This window comes from Opisthocomus hoazin, chromosome 11 (assembly GCF_030867145.1).
Source record: "Opisthocomus hoazin isolate bOpiHoa1 chromosome 11, bOpiHoa1.hap1, whole genome shotgun sequence".
NCBI classification, from domain to species: Eukaryota; Metazoa; Chordata; class Aves; order Opisthocomiformes; family Opisthocomidae; genus Opisthocomus; species Opisthocomus hoazin.
Window position 1 is genome coordinate 10133433 of NC_134424.1, and position 19179 is coordinate 10152611.

Sequence of the window (19179 nt, forward strand, 5' to 3'; positions counted from 1 at the left end):
ACAGAGAAAAAGGCAAAATATATCCCTTGCTTTCAGGGATGATTTTTCCTAGAAGAAGCAAAGACAGATGAGCTGTAAGCACTTTCCATCTGGGAATGAGGATCCATGCAGGAAACACCCACACCTGAAACATGACCTCTTCCTAACACTTACCAGCAAACCCCTTTTACAAGTAGGAGCTGAGTCTGGTCAGCTGTGAGTAATAAGCAACAAGTTAAAGTCAAGTCCTCCTTAAAGTGAAATCCAAGAATGCGCTGAAAAAGACTAATTACAGCCGCTGTGCCACTGAGCAAGAGCTACCAGTCTTCTGGCAGTAACTTGAATTTCATTGTTTGGGAAGATGAAAGCCTTCACTCGGCTGGGGAACAGCATAAAAACAATTCATAAACAGGAGTGAGACATACTGTATTTATTCATGAGTAGCATTAATACCCTTTTGAGGGTTCTTATAATAATTTAGGGTTGCTATGCAACACACAGGTCCAAACCGGATTCCAGTAGCAGGAACAAAGCAGTTCATCTGTTGGCTTTGGTAGGACCTGTAGAAACCCTGCGCAGGCACTGATGACTGCACCCAGCACGGTGTCCCAGCTGTAGATTTCCAAGTGAACTGGGGCTAAATGCAGCGTAAGCACCCATACCAGCACTGTGCATGGCTACTTTTCTAACCCAGGGAACAATAGCTACTGTGGAAACAGAAACGCATCCCAGCCCAAACTCTTGTCTTATACAACACTTGTCAACTTGTCAAGACTTTATTTTCTACAAATGAGCTTAATTCACATGTTAATAACACCAAAAATCACGGTGAGAGAGGAGACTGAGGATAAAGTGAGGTGGGGAGGAGACAAATGAAACTTCCATTTGAAGTCTTGTCAGAACTGGGAATTTTTAAATGTTTCAATAAGCTTAAAATAAAATCCACCCATTAACTTTACTTGCATTTCTTGGCAGGAAGCTCTAGTTACACACCAGCTTTTCATCTTCCGGACGCTCTTGCACATGGCTGCATTTTGCTCACAACAAACCTTGACTGTTGTAGTTCTGCTTTTTCGTCACCAAAGTCACACCTGTGCCTGCAAGAGCCAAACACACCACAGAGTCAGCACTTCACCCTGCCAAAAACCCACAGCACTACAAGCAGTAAGCCAGCCCACAGCCTTGCCAGGATTTGCAGGGGAAACGTACGCTTCCCAGCATGGAGAAGGTGGCTGATTGCGATTAGAAAGACACTGTCTGAATGCAATGGGGGAAAAAAAAGCAAATGCAGAAAGGCTTCTCTCTTGGCTGTTGGAGCTGGCTGTCAAGGAAGCATCACTGCCATCGCACTCAAGTCAGCAGGGCTGTGGAGGAGCATGTTGCTGAGGACCAGGCACCACAAACTGAAAAGAAACTCCAGGCTGAACATCCCCAGCCGCACTCAGGGGCTTCCAGCCCCCATGCATAGAGCTGGGTTGCCCTTAGGCCGGTGAGGTCCTGTTAGTCCTCCGGTGACAGACAGCTCCTGCAATGTGGCAGCTGCACAACAGACACACTGACAGCTCCCGATCCGAATATTCCCATCCCCACCGCAACCACCGCTTTCCTCCTCCTCACCTGCGCTTACATGTCCATGTAAGCATACAGCAACGGGCTCTCAGCCGACCCAGCCACCCTTCCCCTTTCACAGCACAGATCTGGGATTTGCAGTGCGTTCTTGTTTATCGCCTTCTGCTTTCAGATGCTGAACTCTCCCTTCTTCGAAAACTTCGATTCAACTGTTGTGTGCAGGCACGTTCCCATGATGACTGCGGTTGGGGTGAATACATGGAGACAACGGGGTGGAACAAAGCCAGTCAGCTGTGTGTGTTTATCTGGGAGGAAAGCTGGGGAAGGAGGGGAATCACATTGCTAATGTCCATTCAGCTCCAAAAACTAAAAAATGAAAAATCAGTTTGCTCTGCGAATGGCAGCAGCCAGCAAGCTCAGCCATCCCGCATAGTCACAGGTCCTTTTGCTTTAGCTGCCCATCCGTAGCACAGAGAGATCAGTAAAGCTCACAGGATCAGTCCAGCAAGTCAGCTTCAGAGACAGCAGAAAACAATATTTTCTTTATTTAATTACTTTGTAATAATGACCTTTGTCATCAGTTCAGCATTTGTGTTTGCCACAATGTTCCACTGGCAGGGCTGAAGTAAAATTAAAGCTTTCTTCTGACTCTTTGTACTTGGCCACATCACATTCTTGCAAAGATGCCTAATCAATCTATTTGTGCATGAAAGGACAGATAGAGTGTCCTTCCCGAAGGGCCCCTCCTAGCACAGTCAGCATGGTGAGTAGAGGTGATTTGGAAAGTGATAATTAAAAGAAAACTCCACCCAGGACTCACAAGCCCTCTGCAGTTGCACAGATTCAGATAAGTGTGGGCAGAGGTCCCTCTTCTTCCCTCTCGCCCTTCCTGGGGCTCACAGTCGGGTATTTTGGGAAGCGGTGCAGCCTCAGGAGGGGAGCTCTGGAGATGCCACTAAGCACGCCCAGGGATGTGGTCTGGAGTCCCTTTCCTCCCCGCAGCGCTCTCGCCTGGGCCCTGAGGGCACATGGACCTGTCAGGTTTACTGGGTGCGGAACACTCAACTTTAAGAGCCACTGAAGGCAACTTTCTGTCTTTCTAATATACATCAGATAAAAAAAATGATCGTAGAATAACAAAGAAATATAACCAGTGCCAGAAAAAGTCCTGCAGCCAGCAAGTCTCTCCTGCATATTTTATCTGATAATCCACCGCACTAATACTTAACCACCACACCAAGCAGGTGGAAGTTTGAGGGCCATTGAGCACTGTGAATTTTCCCAATGCATCACAATTACCAAAACACCTGTGCTAAATAACTTTGCGCTGAGCCACAGTGAAAATTCACAGAGTGCTCAATAGCCCTTGAAATTTCTCATTTCTAACCGGCGGTGGAGTGCCTGAGTGCTCACACATCACACCGCAGCACAACGCAGGTAAGGACACTGGTTCAAGACCTCGTAAAGGCCCTTTTCTCCTCGGCTGGAAGTTATGCCATCCCTGTGATTTTTCAGGCTGCTCCTACTTTGTCTCCACAATTACACTCACTTGGAACTGGTGAACTTCTGTGTGAGCAGACTCCAAACACAGCCGAGCTCCCCGCCTCCGCTGTCCCTCCTTCCCAGCCAGCACAGCTGCCTGTCTCAGGACCTTCCTTTTCTTCATTCATAGCCAGGACAGATGCCAAAATAGAGGTACAAAAACCCCTTGGGCCACAATAGGCTGATCCTGAGCTTGGGGCTGGCCAATCCATGCTCCCCATCCCATTCTCACTGGGACACCGAAGAGGGATTAAGGGATCAGCCTGATCCTGGATACAGCAGCAGCTGAGGACATATTTGGCCCTGGGATGCACAGAGCAGGGCAAGGCTCTGTGGGTGGCCAGAAGTTCTTTAGCTATGGTAGAAGACGTGAAAGACTGCACAAGGCCCTGCTGCATCCAACTGGAAAAGAGGACAAGAACAAACTGGTGGGGTTTCAGCAGGCAGAAGCAAGAAGAATGGGAAGCTGATAAACCTCCCTTACAGCAGGGAACTAAGAGACATTCATTTACTCTGTCCCTGGGAAGGCTGAGAGGTGACTTGAGAGTGGCCCACAAGTGTCCACGCAGAGAAAGTAATAATTGGATGAGGCTCTTTAATCTGACAGATAAAGGCATCTTGAGATCCAGTGGCTGGAAACCAAAACCATTTCTACAGAGAAATAAAATTGTTCTTGGTGCAGAACAGTTAAGGTAATTAATTAACCACTGGAACAATTTATCTGAGGATGCGACAGATTCTCTGTCACTTCAGATCTTTAGCTTGGACCTCTGTGGGACATCTGAACTCCACCAGAGCATCTGGGTTTGAAGATTAGGCAGGAGAAGGGGGGTCATGCAGGAAAAAAGTCACTGGTGCGTGCTACTGGGGACTCCTTCTGCGTAGCCAGTCCAGAACTGGAGATCTTTGGAAGTCAGAGTGACAGCAGCCAGCTGCTTCTGTATTAATACTAATACAAGGGGGAAGTAAAAGCACAGAGAAGTGAGAATGATTTGGAAAGTGCAGCACATCTCATCAGCTGTTCCTGAGCCTTACAGGGCAACCCGGGGCTTTGCTGCTCTCTGCCACTTTGCTGCTCAGAAAAGAGCAGAGCAGAAGAAAACCATCTGCTAACAGATGGATGGAGGCAGAGCACAGCCCCTCCGTGTCCCAGTCTTGCCATCCCCAACGAGGGCTAGGAACTACCTGCAGCACAGCCCATCATGCTGGGCTGCGGTTTCCACATGCTGGATGCTCACCAGCCACTTCCAGCTCACCCGTGGGACTGCAGAGGAACCCTTTGGTGCTGTCTCTGAGGCCAAGAGCTATCCTGAGGAACCATTCAGTTTGGCAGCAACGCAACTCACAGCAGCGCACTACTGCCCTCCGGTCCTTTACCCTTAAAAACACAGGCTGAAAGCAAGAGTTCAGATTAGAAATGCACATTAATAGATAGTCCTGTTTTTCCACCGACAAATGCAAAACATTTCAGATTATGAGTGCCCACATACCCACTTCTCTATAGCTCCTCAAGGCAGCCCATAGCACAACCTTAGCTTCTCAGTACTGCCCCACCACTTGTTTGTAGCAAGGTGCCATGATAATGAACTTGAACTTCTATAGCCAGTCCATTGATACAAGTACTACAAAGCTGATTTTCAGGGTTGCTTAGCTCAGTCACTAAAAGGTTCGCTTCGTCTCTACAAAACTCCAGCTGAAATCCAGATTATTTTTTAAGAGATGGCATTTAGAAGCCTTAGGCTTTTATGTTACTTTTTTTGTATTTTAGAAAAAGAATGTTTTGGAGCCCTTGACACAAACAAGAGGTGAATTTCAATGGTCCCAATTTAAAATGTATTTTAGTGTTAGTTGTGTTTAAATCAAATTATTTTTGGTACTTTAACATAGGAACATTTGCACAAAAGCCCAATTTTCTCATGTGGTTTTCTAGTAATTAGTACCCTAGACTTTTCTGATTATACAATGACATAAATACATCAATGCAGCAACACAAAGTAAAATAAATGAAAAAAACCCAGACACAAGCATATCACATGCATGCAAAACAGATAGGAAGGATCAGAAGCCAGCCACAGAGGCACACCATCCCCACACCTTTCCCTGAGTGACCTATCACACATAGACTCATGAAACCAGAGGGCAAAAGAATCGAGAAAACCAAGTTCTGGAAAAGTAACTTTCTGCTTAAACCTCAATCAATGAGGTTGCCTGAAGGATTCCCACCTCCACACAAGCAAGTGGAAAACCCCAGTCCCCTGGGCAGTACAGTCACATCCTGCACTGAGAGCCAATGAGCCCTACCTTACCTCCAGCTCCTGCTGCTGAGATTCCCTTCTCTGTGCCAGGCTCGTCCTCGGGGCACACGCAGCTTACGTGGGCTTCAGCAGCACCACCATGAGCTGGGCTTTTCCCAGCCTTGCCCTCCTGCGGCCACAGGCGCCTGTCGAATTTGCTCTTGCTCCCTGCAGCTGCTCATCCTCAGACATCAGGACCATGCGACCTCAGTGCTGCTTCACAAGTTGTCAAGAAGCTGCCCAAGCAGTAAAATAATTTAAGCTTTCCGTATATTTTGGTGTATTTGTTGCTAGCAAACAGCAAAAAATTATTGCCTTGCTCTGATGATGTAAAAAATTTATTTCACTCATTGCCCAGGCTTTATTTTTCTTTAAGCAACTCTAAATGGCTGCTATTGCTATTAACCACTGAATAACCACAGTATTGCAGCCAAAGACCACTGTACACTGTCCAGAAGTCTCCTGGCTTTGCTATGATGCACAGAGAAGGAATAATCAAAGTCCCATTATAGTTATAACAAATCCAAATCACCTGAGCCATTAGGTCAGTGTCAATGAAAGTGACTCTCAAATGCATGATTTGGAAGGCTTCCACAGATGCTGTTCCCTCTCCAGCAGCAAGAGACCACTCCAAATATCAGTGGAAGATTGTTTTGCTTTTAATTGGCACCTGAGATTTGTTTGGCTGGTTTCTAAATAATTCCCTCTTTTCTGATTAGGAGAGCTTTCAAATCTCATGTGGAAGACTCTCAGATCCTTTGTTCTTCAAGACTTTCCCCTCATTTCCGCCCCCCCCCCCGAAAAAAACCCAGACAGAAAACTCACATCTGCAGTCATGCAGGAAGACAGCCAAAAATCAGATTGTGAGCATTAACATTTAACTGTCGCTGTATTTCACTGTATGCCTGTACACATCTTGCACAAAGGCAGATACCCTTATGCTCTGTGTCCCCTGAAAGTAGGCAAGTACACATGCTCCATTCATAATTAACTGCCCAGCTTTTCCAAAAGCACTAACGCCTGCATCTGCCTTTGTCTGCAGAGGATTTGACCCTCAAGGTCTGGCTTCACCAGACAGTGCTCTGCCTGCAAAATACCCACCTAGGACATGCTGGAGCCAGCCTTTGTCACCTGGATCCCAGACGTACCAGAGCCAGCAGCAAGCATAACCACACTTGTCCTCTGGAACTAATGCTGGCTTTGCCACCCATTTCAAGGGTGGTGGGCTTGGCCTCCAGACACTCAGATTTCCGCTTGGTGTTTAGGATTGGGACTAAGACCTCCTGAAGCCTCAGGCAAGCCGAAAGCACTCAGCACCCCTGCCGCACTGAATTACGACGTTATTTCACACCGTAGTACTGCCCAGAGGACAGGCAGACACACACCACCGTTAGTGCAGAGCTGCGCCTGCTCCAGTCCGTCAGTACTTCAGCTCTCAGCAGGGCAGCAGCGATGCTCCTGGCAGGTAGGTTGCTACTAAAAGGCATCAAAAGCCACCTGGAGATGGGCTGATTGGTTTTATTTGCTTGTTACCCTGCCCATAGAGTGAGATATGCCCCGAGTGTATTTGTTTTGCTGAGCAGCCAGAAAGAAAGCCTCCCCAAAGTAGGCTCTCTACTGCCAGAGGACTGACTCCAGTGAGTTTTTGGTTTTTAAGAGAATACAAAACTGTTGGCTAGTGCAGACTCAACCTGAAAATAACCCTCCATTCCTTTTCCTGGTGGCTTTTATTTGTGCTTCTCTCCACACAGTAAGACAGATCCCTTTTGTATCCCCTTAGAAGGCTCCTCAACAAGGAAAATAAAAGCTTGGCTGAACCAGAAGGCATCAGGGGCTCTGGATGTGCCACAGGAGAGCCCTCTGCGCCAGTACCTTCCACAGCTGGTGGCCCAAACATTGCTGCAGACAGATGCTGGCAGCTGCTCTCAAAGGCAGAGATAGCCTTTGAGACATAATGGGTGGTGAGTAATGTCTCATCTTCACTATTCATCCTCCAATGCAGAACCCCTTTAGTGAGATGGGAGGAAAAAAATATCAAAAATAAGGTAAGTCTTACATCCTCCTCAGACCTCCTCCCTGCTCCCAACACCTACTATCTATCCCCTGGGTGCCCATGGAAGTCCACAGACAATATGATCTCAAAGTCAGGCTCTGTAGATCACAAATTGCCTCTAAGGTGATTCCTTCTGAGAATAGCTTTTCACTGACAGAGGCGTTGAAGGCCGAGGACAGATGGTAACAAAGAGGTGTCCCCCCCCAAAACCAACAAGTTGAAATGTGCCCTGGAACTTGGCTATACTTTATGATAAGAATTTTTTCCATAGTCATTCTGCAAGTTTTACTTGACTTTTCCACCCATAACCTGAAGTTACTCTCAGCAGAACTGAATGCCCATAGGCGTGCCAATCTTCGCTTCTTCAGTTACAGCAAAGTGTTTTGTAGAGGGGAGTCCCCTGCAAATAAGATCCACAACTTTAGAAATCAAACTTCTTTGTCAAGATGCCCCAGGTGAGTCCAAAAGACCTTGGTCAAAAGAATAATACACCCCGATATGTTTGTTCTGCTCTTACCTCTGTGCTGACTGTTTATCTCTCCTTTTGCGTGGTTCTTCCTTACTTCAGAGTGATCTGTGAAAACCTCTAGAGGGATGACATGGAGGGAACAAAGCTGGATAAAAACCTAGAGTAGTTGCCAAACTGACAAAAAAAGAAACACAGAAAGGAAAACATCAAGCCAAGCCAAGTCAAATATCAATCTACTTTTGTGTGCTTTGTTTCAGGAAATTTACTTTATGATTCATCTGTAACAAACCGGGGTGGATAACGAATACTTGCATCAGAAGCCTCTCTGTGCTTAAGAAATCATTCATGCTTCACAAGGAAGGCTTGGATAACAAAAACAGGGCCCTCTCATTTGCAGAAGTGTTTGGTGGTCTAAGCACGAGTGCAGATCTCTCAAGCAGGGCTGAACTGATAGCTCTAGCAGCGAAGCAGTCATGTCACCGCCAAAGCATTCGAGCCCTGTGGAGACAGCCCAGCCCATTGCATCCAAGTCTGCCAAGGCATCCTGAAAGCAGATCTCTGAGCACAGCGTGGTCTGGGGACAACTGCCTCCCAGGTGGATGGCCCGGGAGACACCCATGGGTGGATGGGCCAACAGGTCTCCCTGAGGATGCTGCCACCCCTGTCTTAAAAGTCACAGGATGGCTGCAGAAGTCAAAGCATCTAACCCTTTGATCTTGGTGACAGTTCTTCAGTTCAGGATCAGGTCTAGCTCTACCAGAGATTACCCAGGCCCCTTGCAACATCACAGCCCAAGATCTCCAGACTTTATAAACACCAGTAAAATAGCCCCTGTTGCAAGCTGCTCATATTTCAGACTGAATGTCAGGTGGACAGACGCAAAAGGGAAGCAAACAGAGGGTGATATCACATTAAAACAAAACAGGCTTTGCAGATGAGTTTGTTTCCCATGCAGTACTATCCCCTTATACTGAGAGATTCCAGCATCTTTCTGGTTTACTTAACTTCATTAATATTTCGCTCATCAGTGATTCTACAAGATTCAGATCACTATGAAGACATTAGACTTCCTAAAATTCAGGACTTATACGTGCTAATCCCTGGCTGTGCCTGTCACCTGCCTCCTTCAGCCAGGATCACGAACAGCCCAAGGGAGGCACGGAGCACTCACACCTCCCCTCCTGCCTACTGCCCTGCTCACGGGAGTTGCTCCAGTAATGACAACCACTGTGCTGGAGAGGGCAACTCCTGTATGACAGGCAGCTATAAATGAGCTGATCAAGCAGGAACAAAGCACCCAGGATTGAATTGCAGGCAAGCTGCAGGTGTTACAATAATTGTAAGAGTTTGGCAAACCATGGGAACAGCACTTGTTCCTAAAATGACACTACAGGCTTTTATACTTTCATTGCACATCTGTGCATTAATGTGTCAGTCCACTTCCCAGGCATTTTGAAAGTACACCAGAGCCACGCAAAGCCTTTGGGGGAAGATCCAAACACTCAGCAAAGTGAGAAACAGGATCACACCCCGCTCTTCTCTCTCACACCAACTGGACCAGCTGTTGAGGATGGGAACATGTTGCACGATGAGTGGCGGCTCAGTGGGGTGATTCGCAGCTCTGTGGCTGTTACAGAGCTGGGGAGCCTGTCCCTCTCCCTCTAGCCACCTTTGGGTATTTTGCTTGGTGAATCCCTTGCAGCTATGCAGGAGATAGAGCATAGCATGTGTTTCATGTCTTTCGCAAGCTAACCCTGAGGGAATAAGTAGCCAACAGGAAAGGTTTTCACTTCTGCCGACTCCAACTGCCCCCCATATTTGGGTTTTTTTGTAAAGTGTTTTCCCTCCATATTTTCTAAGAACTCCCAATTTTTCAGTGTAAGAATATAGATTCTTTTCCACTATAAGGCCCCAGTAATAAAGCAACATTTGTTACAGCCTGTATTTCTCCCATCTCTGCTGAAGCAGAATTCTCCTGTGGAAGGGAAAGCCATGCAAGTTTACCAGCTTTTACTTTTTTGTGCATCCTGTTAACACACATTACAGTTTCCCACTCATTAATCCTGCAAAGGAGCATTTACAGTACATTTAAAATGGTTTTCCTCCTTTACTAGCTCCCTGCGGTGCCGTCCAGTTTCTGATCTGAAGAGCAATCAATAAATAAGCTCCGCCATCCGCCGGGGTTCCTGGCCGCCCAATTAGAATAGCAAACCTCAACATGCTGTTTTATTATACGATGACAGCAGTCGGCTTTGGCGCGGCTCGCAGCGCCTAATGCTGGTTTTAGATGTTTGTATTTGAGTAACAAAGCAGTGTCGGCCTGGGAAGTCAGCAGGGCTGTTCTGTGCCAAACTACATACAAATTCACTCGTCGAAGACTGGAGCGTCCATTGCAGAGCATTTTCGCCAACTGGTTGCATGGGGGTTGATGGCCATGTCATCATTTTAATTGCTCGAAACAGTGAATGGGCGGATTTCTGGCTTGTCAAGGACATTGTACGGAAAAGAGACATTATTAATCTCTCCAAAGCTTAGCTGGTGAGCAGGTCCTTAAAACAGCTAAACAGCAAGCAAAACACACTCCGCAAGCAGGCAGCCTGCCATGGTGAGGGACAGCATGGACCATGGCTCCAAGGGAAGGTACTGCCTGCTGGTGAGCTCTTCTCAAGCTGCTAAATAAAAAATGTTAAAAAGCCTGGCAAGAGGGATCATAAACAGAAGGTGCTGCTCCACCTCACATAGCTTTCAGAAAGAGGAATAAATTTTCTTGGGGCACCACAAATGTACTTTGTGGACCCCTGAACTGGCAACACCAGCAATTGCTTGTGGCGATGGGGAGTCACCATCCCTCCCCCAGTGTCTGGCCTGCAGGAGACAGACTGATGTTACCAGTGAAAATAGCTGCTTGCCTGGCCCAGATCACAGAATCACAGAATCACAGAATAGTAGGGGTTGGAAGGGACCTCTGTGGGTCATCTAGTCCAACCCCCCTGCCAAAGCAGGGTCACCTACAGTAGGCTGCACAGGATCTTGTTCAGGCGGGTCTTGAATATCTCCAGAGAAGGAGACTCCACAACCTCCCTGGGCAGCCTGTTCCAGTGCTCCGTCACCCTCAGAGGGAAGAAGTTCTTCCTCATGTTCAGACGGAACTTCCTGTGCCTCAGTTTGTGCCCATTGCCCCTTGTCCTGTCACTGGGCACCAAACCTGAGGAACCTGTGGAGTAAGCAAGGACCACATAGATAGGCTCTGCCTGCCTCTCCCACAGCCATGGGGATTCGTGCTGTGGGCAGATCTGTGCTGACAAGCGTAGCAGTTGGTGGGAAAAGGAGCAGGACATGACAGAAAGAGCCAGCTTGCAGGTAGCTGAGAAGAGGAATCCCATCTCACCAGACTGAGGTATTCAAATGTATTTGAAATAAAACCAAGCTGACTCTCCAAAGGTGTTGACAGGAGGGGACAGTATGTCTTTGCAGGGAAGCACCACCAACTCAACCATGATTCTTCTGCCATTACCTAGTTCCTTGGGTCACTGAGCTCCACAGAGAGCTTCACTCGCTGCAGAGCACACTTTCACAGAAGAGCAGCTCAGTCCACAGCGTTTCTCGTCACACTGAGTAAGGTATCAAGTTGGAAGCAACAGTTTACCCAACAGACAGGAATCCCTGAGAGATGGCAGCATCCTCATTTTCTAAGCCTGTCCCCATCTCACCATTTCCCTTACCTTTTAAACACCTCTGCAAGGTCCAGCCCGCAGCTGAGCCAGGGAGTCTGAATGCAGGCTTGCCTCACTGCACTCCCACCGCTGGACCCCAGCCTGCTCTCCTGCTCCCCTTGCCCATCACCAGACCACTCAGTCAGCCACACCACTCTCCCAAAACAGTAACTTTTGAACTTAAAATCAGATGCATGGCAAAAGCAGCAGCGTGTTCAGACCAGCCAGGAACGGTGCTGCGCCTCATAGGCAATGAGCAGACTCTGCTTCAGCAGGCAGCAAACCCAAACAGCTGCTAAATGCAGAGTCACTTCCCACAGATGTTCTCAAACATTTGATTAAAATACATTGTTCTGTATTTGAAACACAGCCTTATAGGGGAGGCCTGTGGGTCTGAAAGACATGAGTTCCACTTTCCAGCACTGCCTTACCCATTGCGGGGCAGGTCCCTGTCTGGTCATTCCTTCTGCTCCTCTTCCCCTCTGAAGCCACGCTTCTACGCAACTACTATAAGTTCTTCAGGACAAGGGTTGTTTTTGATGTTCATGGATGCTACACTTGTGAAATCAGAGTGGCAACTAGTAATTTGTTTTCAGACTTCAGAGCTGTTTTGGGGTGTTTTGGTCTTTTGTTGTTTTGTGGTTTTTTGGTATTTTTTAAAAAAAAAGCAACATCATCAGAACTGGAAGAACTGAATGCCTAGATATTTGGAGAAGGGACAGCATCCTAGTACAACTGCACACAGGTTTGGAAGCTCCACTGTGGATCATGAACAGACCTGTGACTGGCTGTCATAAAAAAAAAAAGTGTTTGGATATCTCAGTAGCACAGAGCTCAGACCAGCACCCAGAAGGAAGCACAACACAGAGCCAGGCCTTTCCCAAACAGTACACTGCCTCTTGCTAACAGCCTTAAATCCTTCTTAACCACAGAAGTACAAGAAGCATATTTGGAAATAAAGGATGATGCTGGTCACTCAGTAGGAGACAGCACTATCAGAGGTGAACCTCCTCCGGGAGTGCAGCAGGGATCGTTAGAGAACTTGCTTGTCCTTATTTAAGCCTCCACAACTCTACCAGGAGCCCCATTGACCTGCTGTTACCTGGTGGGTAAGCACAGGTATGAGAGGCTCATTACCCTAAGCTAAGGCGTTGCAGCTCACTGTGCCTCCTAAGAAGTAAAAACACAAAAGATTCCAAATTTTCCTGCTTCCTGAGAGCAGCAGCCATTTTGCACATTTTAAACCAGGCCTCATCTGAGCTATTTGGCCTGTACAATAAATAGCCAGCACTAACCAGCTGCTAGCTTAACAGTAGCAAAAATGTTCTCTTCCTTCTTCAGTCACATTTTTAAGCACTGACATTATAAAGAAAGACACAAGGGACTCAAATCTGTGGAAATTCTCTAAGAGAGAACACATTTCTTCCACCTGCATTTTGCAGATAACATCCAATGTTTCCAGCTTTTTGGACTTATTCCCATTCGTTTCTCTACTGTACTACCTTCCCAATGAATGGGGTATCAGCAGAGACTAGGCAGAGCTGCAGATACCTCTCACAGGTAGCTAGAGCATCCTCCAGGATAGGTCTCTTTTCAACAAGTGCCATCTAGCTCACTCCCACAGCTCTGCATCCCTCTCTTAAGTAGCTGAGCGCTTCCTCCTCTTCTCGCTTCGAAGTGCTGAGCCCTCAGGTGATGCACATCACACTTGGTCTGTCTCCATTAGCAACTTGGCTACTTCTAACAGATATTTGATTCCCCCCCCAAGTTATAGAATATTCAGACTGGCGGCTGCAGCCAAGAAACAGTCTCAGAAAGTTTAGTGGTAAATGGGCACAGAGGTGGTAATTAAACTAAAGGGAGTCCCGGTAGAGAAGAGACATGCAGGAGAACCAGGCAGCCCCATCAAAACTGCTGCTGTCAGCCAAAGACCTGTCTGGAGGAGGGGGCAGATGGCTCTAACTCTTCTGCGGGAAAGCCGCATGCAGCTGTAAGGAAGAGCGGCTGCCCTCCTCAGGCAGCATTTTAAACAGGGAAACATTTTTAGACCTTTTCCTTACAATCTCTGTGCTCTACATGAGTGTGCTTTGCTGTATTTTCACTGGGGACAAGGTTGATGCTCCAGGCCAAGCGCTGCTGCCAGGAAGCGACACCTTCCCTGGGGTATTGCATAGCTGTTTTGTCAGGGCCCTTTCACACCTCCCTGGGAAGCAGCTGGTGCTGCCCACGCCCTGAGAAAGCCTCCCAGAGCCGATGAATCACTGGCTTGAATAAACCTGGCAATTTCTACCGAGTTGGACCATGATAGACTCATGTTCTGGATCCAGAACATGCATAACAAAGCCTGGGCATGGAGTTTGGGCGACACCACACCAGGGGTCTGCATGGTGCTTGAGTCAGCTTGGGTCTCTCTGTCCCAATTAGTGTTCGGGCATGTTAACAGGCATTTCACGAGAAAGGTCTCCCAAATTAGTAAGTCAGTTACAGTCACTAGTGAAGTGGCCCTGGGACCACCCGACTCCAGGGCCCTGCTGCTCCCAGGATGGTCCTTCTCATTCACAAAGCCCAGGCTGCAACTTTCCTTCCTTCTGTGTATGGCAGCAAAGCAAAAGCTGGAGAGTTACTGAGCAGCCCCTGCAACGAGGGGCTGCATCTGCCCAGTGCTGCTGCTGCAAGGCTTGGGTTGGGTCCAGAGCCCCCAAAACCTTCCAAGACTCCCCCTGTGCTGCTGCAGCACCTGAAACTCTGATGGTGGCTCAACCTGGTGGCAGGGTGAAGGGCTTCCCACTGGCAGTGGGGCTGGCCCCAACGCTCTGCGGTAGGTTAAAGAAATGCGTAAGTGCCATGATGTGAAAGGTCTGAAGAACTGGTGGTTTCCTCTGCTGCTGAAATAGCCTCATCTCCCCAACTCTTATGAAACCCAAGCCCAATGGATCTGAATCTTTGTTGAAAGGAGCCCTAAGTAAGTAAATCAATCATTCTCCAGCACACGATCCAACACTGCCCGCTGAGCTGCCATTCCCACTTCCCCTGGCCTCTCTGTAACAGGCTCATATTGATATTTAACGCTGAACAGTACAGATGGGAGCCGCCGCGTGCGGGTGTCCCAGAGGGGTCCACAGGCCCCGCAGACAGCACCCCACAGCGCCGCACACCCGCGGGAGCCTGCCAATACGGTGTTTCACACCTCACTAACGACCGCGACAAATCACTGATGACACTCAGCTGGTTTGCACCAAGCTGCTCTGACACTCCTGGTTGATGCAAGCAGTGATGTGTTAGTGACAAGGAAACATTAGTCATCCCTAGTCCACAAATGCCAACCAAAGCCCTCGTCCCCCGATCCCCTGCCTGCAGTGCAGCTGTGAAAGGGAAGATTATTCTGCACTGCCAGGACCACCTACCTGTACTGAACTGAGAAGGCAGAGAGAAAGAAGAAGGTGCTGAGACACACCACCCTCCTCCATGCACTGAAGAGGTACTTCTGTAGAGACTAAGCCACCTTGTACGAATACTTCATCCATGATTCATGGGTTGCAGACAACCTCTGTAAAGAAGTAAGCCACATGCATGCAAATGCCAGTATTCCTTCCCCTTTCCCGTACATGAATTTCAAACACCGCTGTAGAGACTCCAGCATCCAAATCGTCAGGCTGGAGCAAGAGCTGTCTGCTGTTAGAAGCAGGGACTTCTCTACACTAGCGAAGCTGATAGGCATTGAAAGCAAAGGCACGACACTGTCACATGCAAAGTCCGTCCCACTCTATATGCAACCTAAATTTACACTCTGAAGTGGAGCAGGCTTGCTGGAAGAGGAAGGGTCATGCCAGGGGCTAGCCCAGACTATGGGCTGGCAGCCCTGCCACTGTGCTCTAGTCCTGCATAAACTTCCCCATAAAATTAATATTTAAGGGAAACACTGATGACCAGCTTACAAATTCTCCTGCCCCCTGATAACATCCTACATGTGCTTTGCTTGTTTGCTTTCTTCCCTCCCCCTACAAGCCCTGTATCAGCTTTTATCGATGTGCTACAATCACATTACATCTATGGGTTAATTAGAGCGTAAGTCATAAGTTCTCCTCCCCATGAGTTTATAGGAGTTCATTCTGGGTCTACAAGTGTTTCCAAGGCAGAGAGGAAACCACAGCACTCTGCAGAAAGGAAGGAATACCTGGCTGGTTGGCCAAGGTCCCAGTATTTCACTGGACTCAGCAGGGAGCAGTCCAGGGAGATGTGTCTTGTGGCTTTTTTCTAATGAGGTCAGGAGTCATGGTATTTTAGCTGGATTAAGGGTCTGCAATCACATGCCTTGTCTTTGGTTTTCATGAGCTGCTCTCTGCCGTGTAGGGCCTGAGGCTGAATCAATCACTGCTGTTCTGGAGCTTCACCTTTTGTGCAATTAGCTCAACATTTCTGGAACAGCATGCACGGCCTCGTCAGTGGGTGGGCTTTATACACACCGTTAACCCGACCTTGGCCCTGAAGGGCTGGGTGATGGGACCCCACTGCTTTGGGCTGTCCGGAGACACAGCGCTGAGGGCTCAGGGGAGGAGTGCAAGACTCAGGGCTGTACAGCCAGGCTGTACGTCAGCAGGAGACTCCGGGAGGGTTTCAATGCCAGATGCAGAGGGAGCACCCTGCAGCATGGAAATCTCCCCCAAAATGAGGGGAGGCTGCTGGAGGAGGCCTGGACACAAAGAAAACCACTGATGAAAAAGGCGTGACATACACAAGGGGTGAAGGCACATGCAGCCCCGAAGTCAGCGCTCATCTGCTCACCCCCCAGCTGCTCCCCCTGCAGAAATCTGTGTTAAAGGACTATGAAATGTAGTGTTCTGTATAAAGTTTTTGATGTCAAAACCAAAACAGCTTTCAGGGAGGAAAGCTTCTTTAAAAGTAAGAGATGACTCAAAGGATGACACATCCTTAGTGCCTGCTGAGGAACTCCAAGGGGAGCCCCAGCCAAGGAGCTCGCTGCATACTGAAGCGCGCTGAGCTGCTCTCGCGGCTCCGCCTGTGGACAGACACGCTCCATATCACAGGATAACCTTAAGGGGAATAGCTTTGAAAATCCAGAATTAGACATTGCTATTAGACATTACAAGAGAAGAGATCCTGGCTTTTAATGTTGCTTCCACCCTGAGACTGGTTTGCGCAGGTAGGAAGGAATGTTGCATTTGTTTGTGTTACTCACCAGGAGAAAAGACACCCAGAGCATCCATTGACAGCACATTTCTGTCTTTCATGGGCATACATCAGCCTTCCCTTACCTCCACGAGCAAAGCTACCGACAACATATATGCAGCCTCTGGCCAGTGCTACTGCGTGTTGGTTTGCTAGACTGCAAGACCTTGATCAAGTTCGTTTTTAGAGGAAGACATTAAAAATCTGAATTCTAGTGCAAGAAGCAAGCTGTGACAATAGAGAATAATCGACTCTGCATCTCTACGTGGAAACTTCCTTTCTGTGCACCTCTGTCCCATGCACGATAACCTCTGCAGCTGCTACCCTGTTGTGGTAATAGCAGAAAGCAGATGGTCATTCCAGGAGATAAACCCATGTTCGTTCCATAAAGATGCGACATGATAGCAATTTTAAATCCCAGCAGTTATTTCAAATGGATGACCTGCTGGCAGATGATTCCACCGTCACTGGGAATTGCCCTTCTCCATAAATGCTCACGAAAGAAGGCTGAAACAAAGGTACTGATCAACCCAAAATCAAAGTGTCCATAGATCCATTCATTTACGTACCACACTAGAGGCAAAAGCTGTGCCTTATTTGACAATGTCAGAAAAAGAAACTTAGCAGAAAAGGAAAAAGACTTACTCCAATGCCCAATTATCAGACTGCCAAGGAATAAAACCTTGTCATATATCATTCATGCACTACATACCGCTGTCTCACTTCTGTAGCCTCTTCCTTCCTTCCTTGGATCTCAAAGCTGTTTGCAAACATAAATGAATAAAGTGTCTCACCTCCCATGAAGAAGGTAATTTGTTTTTATTAATACATAAATGATAGAGGAAATTAATTAAGGAACAGAAAGGGCAAGAGGCCCAAGATCAAACAGCAAGAGCACTTTAATCACTACATTCTGGCCACTTAAGAGTAGCGCTTGCATGTTAATGCTTTCCTGCTCTCCAGCAAGCATCTGCAATGGGCCACGTTTCCTCAGGCTAAGGACTCCTCCAGGCCTGGCTAGCTTTGCAACATCAGGGACATGGAGTTTTTCTTCACATTCACACCATCGCAGCTGTGTCCCCTGGCTTAATTATTATTTATGCTGAATATAAATAGCAAAGAAGATGATCGTAAGATGAATAATGAAAAGGCAACAAGAGACAAAAAACCTGCTCCCGTCAGCTAGTATCCTACCTGCTTTATATTAAACACCCCTTAGCACTGGATCTCCACATAGTAGATGAGGAAGTGTGAGCTTTAGGGCCGTTGCACAATATGAACTTCCCCAATGTGTCACAGTTACAGAACCTCCTGCGCCAAATAACTTTGTGCTGATCCACAGTGGAAATTCACAGTGTTCAACAGCCCTTGAAATTTCTAATTTGTACATTCCCATCAAGGAGTGGTGCAGTGGGTGCATTTCTTGCTACTGTACTGCCCATCGATATGGGATCAGGTACTCTTCGGAGCCTGACCGCACTCCCTGAAATTTGTGGTTCTGTTTTAATTAATAAGCAATGCTATCTATCTGCTTCCCTATTTGCATCTAGGGCTTTTAACGACAAGAAAATACATCCTTTTTAAATGCTAACCTAGTAAGAGGTATTAGGAAAAGTGAAAGCTATTACCTGTGCAAATTTCAGAGCAATTAGTCACAGAAGCAGAAGCACAGACACAAGATTAGTTCTCCGCTCTCGTCTGCTTCTCCACTGGAGCCAGTAGTTTTGCAGACCCAGGAAGCGCAGGCTGTGCTCAGCACCACCCTCACATGTTGGACCGATTCCCCAGCACCCGCCACGCCATCAGCAACTGCAATGCTCTTCATTCAGCATCTGCCACAGCCTTGCAAGGCTCTGAACCCGGCACAGGCTCTCAGAGAGAGACTGGCCAAGGGGCAGGGCTGAGAACAGGTTTAGATATGAAGAAACAAGAGTTTACTTTCTCTATTTACCTGCAGTCAACATGATTCCACAGAAGAAAATATCCCCTGTGGATAAAGCACTAAGTGCATATAGAAAGGGAACACAAATAGCTAAATTCTGTTCATGTGAAGATTTCTTCCCCTGACAGTGCTATTCTAGATGCATCACTGCATATTTACGGTGGAAGATGGAAATACTTCTGGCATTAAAGATAGTGACATTCTTAATTTATCTCACATGTGGGAAGGTGTGTGGGGGAGTGTGAATGACTCTTAGGAATACATCCTATGTAGATTAATAAAGAATAGTACACATTTCCCCTAGGATTTTTTTTAATAAAGCTCAAAATTGTCATAGAAGAGTCTTTGCAAGAGTTTAAAAAAAAATAACTAAGGGAAATAAATCTCATACTGTGCTCCATTTTGTAGGATTTTTGAGTACTGTGTATATA

General features: G+C 47.4%; 1 long non-coding RNA gene across 1 annotated transcript; it reads right to left on the reverse strand.

The window, feature by feature from the left end:
- Positions 1–414: 414 nt before the first annotated feature.
- On the reverse strand, positions 415–18684 carry LOC142362760 (uncharacterized). Its single transcript, XR_012765270.1, has 5 exons — positions 18435–18684; positions 7955–8080; positions 5397–5620; positions 1597–4482; positions 415–1076 (listed from the first exon to the last, which is right to left on the reverse strand). It is a non-coding gene; the product is annotated as an uncharacterized LOC142362760 (long non-coding RNA).
- Between the last annotated feature and the right edge of the window lie 495 nt (positions 18685–19179).